Source organism: Rattus norvegicus, chromosome 12 (genome assembly GCF_036323735.1).
Source record: "Rattus norvegicus strain BN/NHsdMcwi chromosome 12, GRCr8, whole genome shotgun sequence".
Classification (NCBI taxonomy): domain Eukaryota; kingdom Metazoa; phylum Chordata; class Mammalia; order Rodentia; family Muridae; genus Rattus; species Rattus norvegicus.
In genome coordinates, this window is record NC_086030.1 from 12,650,250 (window position 1) to 12,654,570 (window position 4,321).

General features: G+C 45.6%; 1 pseudogene; it reads right to left on the bottom strand.

Moving 5' to 3' along the window:
- Positions 1 to 922: 922 nt before the first annotated feature.
- On the bottom strand, positions 923 to 2,419 carry Rpl18a-ps2 (ribosomal protein L18A, pseudogene 2; annotated as a pseudogene).
- Positions 2,420 to 4,321: the final 1,902 nt, after the last annotated feature.

Sequence of the window (4,321 nt, forward strand, 5' to 3'; positions counted from 1 at the left end):
TCACTGTGGGGGCGGGCTTTAAGGTCCTATTACATTACATTAAATATTTTTTTTAAAAAAAGGAGGGGTTGGGGATTTAGCTCAGTGTTAGAGCGCTTGCCTAGCAAGCGCAAGGCCCTGGGTTCGGTCCTCAGCTCTGAAAAAAAAAGGAGAGAGAGGGAGAGGGGCATTTGGAACATCACACTGAACTATAAAAGAACTTCCTCTTGTCAAATTATAATTAGACCACTAAATATAAAGAACGAACAAGTGTATTGAAAATAGCCAGAGAAAAGCACCAAGTCGCATCAGAATAACAGAAGATGAAACTTTAAAAGGACAGATGTTCTGAGAGATAACTGCCAACCTAGATTATTATACCCTGCTATCTGTCATAATCGAAGAAAGGAAAACTTGCCATGATTGAAAACATGCATGTCCTCTAAGCCAGTGGTTTTTGACCTTCCTAAGGCTGTGACCCTTTAATATCCTCATGTTGTGGTGACCCCCAACCATAACACTATTCTTTTTGCTGATTCATAGCTGTATTTGCTACTGTCTTGGGTCGTAGTACAAATACTAGATATGCAGAATATCTGATTTGTGACCCTGTGAATGGATCTTTCGACCCCAAAGTGGTCTCAATGCACAGGTTGAGAACAGTTTCTAAGCCCACTCTATGGACGATACTTGAAAGAATTCTTTGGTTCGAAGAAAGATAAACACGACCCCGGAGGCCACAGGTAAAAAATAAACCACTCTTTAATAATAACAACTAAGCTAGGAAGCGCAAGGCCCTGGGTTCGGTCCCCAGCTCCGAAAAAAGAACCAAAAATAATAATAATAATAATAACAACTAAGCAATGAAGAAACAAGAAAGCAAATACCACAAAATCAGTGAGCCTGGAAATAGAAAACAGCCACAATCCTGACAATCCAAATGTCAGGAGCCTCGGAGCAAGCGACAGTCCAGGGAGACAGCTGAAGAGAATGAGAAGACGGTGTGCTGGCCAGTGGAAAGGACCAGACTGCGAGAGGCTCGCCGAGACCTGAAAGTTGGAGGCTGGGAACAGACCTCGCCAACTGATGATCCCAGAGTCTGAGAGTCTAGGATCAGCTTCTAAAGCCACTCATCTGCCCTTCATCACTCCTGAGTCAGAGGAATTCTGACCTCCTTAGTTATAGCCCATCCGCAAGAGGGGAGTTGAAAAAATGGAGGCAGACCCAGGAGGAGGAGGAGATTCCCAGGGCACATAAGTGACAACACCCAGCTAGGACACTACCTACCCAGGGATAGAGGGTGTGGTGGTTTGGATATGCCTGGCCCATGGAAAGTGACACTATTAGGAGGTGTGTCCTTATTGGAGTGGGCGTGGCCTTGTTGGAGGAATTAAGTCACTGTGGGGGCGGGCTTTGAGGTCCTATTCTCAAGTTCTGCCCAGTGCGGAGGAGACCTTCCTCTTGGCTGCCCGGGGAAGAGACCCTCCTTCTGCCTGTGGATCAGGATGTATAACTCTCCGCTCCTTTTCCAGCACCATGAGTACCGGAATCCTACCATGCTTTCTGCTTTGATGATAATGAACCTGAACCTGGAAGCTAGCACCAATGAAATGTTTGCCTTTATAAGAGTTGCAGGGGTCGGGGTTGGGGATTTAGCTCAGTGGTAGAGCGCTTGCCTAGGAAGCGCAAGGCCCTGGGTTCGGTCCCCAGCTCCGAAAAAAAGAACCAAAAAAAAAAAAAAAAAAGAGTTGCAGGGGTCACGGTGTCTCTCCACAGCAACGGAAACCTTAACTAAGACTGAGAGAGCATATCCACTCTCAGAACTTAAACTCAGCCTCTTAGATTTGACAGTATGCGCCTTGGCATACTGAGCCAACTCAACAGCCATCTCACAAGCTACTCTATTACAGCAACCTCTCCCTCTCCATCGTTTCGGTTTTTTGTTTTGGGTGTTGGGGCTCTTGGCAGTGAAGCATGGCTTCTGCTGGCCGCAACATGTGGTGGGGCAATGGGAATTTGATCCTGGAGTCATGGAACTGCTTGACCGGCCGGCGGTGCTTGCCATCTGCAATCTCCTCCACCTTCACATTCTGGATGGAGTGTGTGGGGCACCGTGTCCCGCACCCATGTCGCGGTAGCACTGTGTGACCACGCCAGTGGCGATCAGGTCCCAGTACTCTCGGTCCATGTTGTGTGTGCCACTGCGGGAGTCGTAGCACAACCAGATGCCAAAGTTCTTCACACGCAGGGGTGACTTCTCAAACACCTGCCCATGGTATACAATCTCCCCGATGACGTCTTCAGCTGCGACACAGAGTACCAGAAGCGGGACTTGACCACCGCATGGTTGGATGCAAAGGTTCACATTTGGTACAGTGGCAGTGTGTGGCATTTTGGGGTGTGGCAAGCAGCGCCCCACCACATTGTACTCCTGAAGCATGCTCGACCATGGCACTGCATTCTTGTTCGCTGCCACTCACAAAAGGCTCCCTCTCTATCTTGAAGCCTCAAGCTCCCTTTTTTTTTTTCAAGACAGAATTTCTCTGTGTAGCCTTAGCTGTTCTGGAACTCACCCTGTAGCCCAGGCTGGCCTCGAACTCAGAGATTCACCTGCCTCTGCCTCCCAAGTGCTGGTATTAAAGGTGTGTGCCACCACCACCTGGCTCCTCCCTTTATATTATTACTTTTAAAATATTATATTGTTTTTATTTTCTTTTAAAAGATTTATTTACTATATGTGAGTACACTGTAGCTGTCTTCAGACACACCAGAAGAGGGCATCGGATCCTATGACAGAGCCACCATGTGGTTGCTGGGATTTGAACTCAGGACCTTTGGTTTTTTGGGTTTTTTTTTTTTTTTTTTTTTTCTGGAGCTGGGGACGGAACTCAGGGCGTTGCGCTTTCTAGGCAAGCGCTCTACCACTGAGCCAAATCCCCAACCCCACTCAGGACCTTTGGAATAGCAGTCAGTGCTCTTAACCGCTGAGCCATCTCTCCAGCCCCCTTGTTTTTATTTTCTTATAGATGCCCATCTAACTTTGGCCACACGTTTCTTTATTCTTAAGCAGTCTTTTCATAAATGTATTTTGTGTATATGTTTTGCTTCCATTATGTATTTTTGTATATTGTGTACTTACAGAACCCGAAAGGGGTGTTGGGTCTCCGTCAACTAGAGTTACAGGGCATTGTGAGCTACAGCGTGGGTCCTGGGAATCTCACTCCTCGTATGAAGAGCAGCAAGTGCTCCTAACCACTGAGCCATCTCTCTACCCCTCCCCCACGGGCAATTTCTTTTCTTCTTTGTCCCCATTACTTCCCATTTTCTCTTTTCTACTCCCTTAGTAATATTTTCACTTCATCTTACGTGTTTTGTTGTTTTTGTTTTGTTTTGGAACCAGAGAGATGAAATTTGACATTAATACTCAGCTAGGTTTTTAGACTTTAAAGAATGTTTGGAACAATTTGGCTGCAAATATTTACTTTTTCTTGTGTTCTTGAGACAGTCTTACCGTTTACCCGCAGGCCAGTCACTATGTAGACCAAACTGGCTGCTTAGAGATTCACCTATCTGGATGCCCCTGCCTCTGGACCGCCAGGAGTAAAGGTGTGCGTCATCCCATCCAACCCCAAACACCTACCTTTTCAACTCTTAAGTCTTATGAAACCAAATAGGCCTCAAATATTTATAGTAGAAATGTAGCATCCAGACTGAAATATTAGATTTCTGGTTTTAAAAAAAACAAACCATAAATCACATTCAAAAAGGAAAGGTTCATCTGGTTCATGGTTTCAAATGTTTCACTCTGTGGTTGCTTAGTAACACCCTAGGGCAGCCAGGAGGTAAAAAGAGTCACAAGGGACTGACTTCCAATATGGCCTTCCAGGGTACATGCCCAGTGACTGTCTCTACCAGACTCCACCTCCTAAAGACCCTGCCACCTCCCAATAGCACCATTACCTGGGACCAGGCCTTTGTAGCACATGAGGCAAACTGCAACATTACGGGTGAAAATAATTGTTTATTGATAATGGACTTTAGTAAATTAACATTGCTACTCATATTCAGAGCATTTCTGGTTTTTCCTTTGTTTTAGTTTGTGTTTGTTTTGTTTTGTTTTGAGACAAGGTTTTGCTATATAGCCCGAGCTGATCTTGCAGCAATCCTCCTGCCTTAGCCTCTGGAATGCTGGAATTACAGGCGTTGGCCACCATTCCCTGCTTCCTTCCTTCATAGACTGTAATGGCTTCCGGTTTTGACTAAAGCTCCATCCATGTCTTTCTTAATTCTTGAGTATATGGATTGAGGAAAGAAGCTATGAAGTTATTAATTGCTGCTTAGC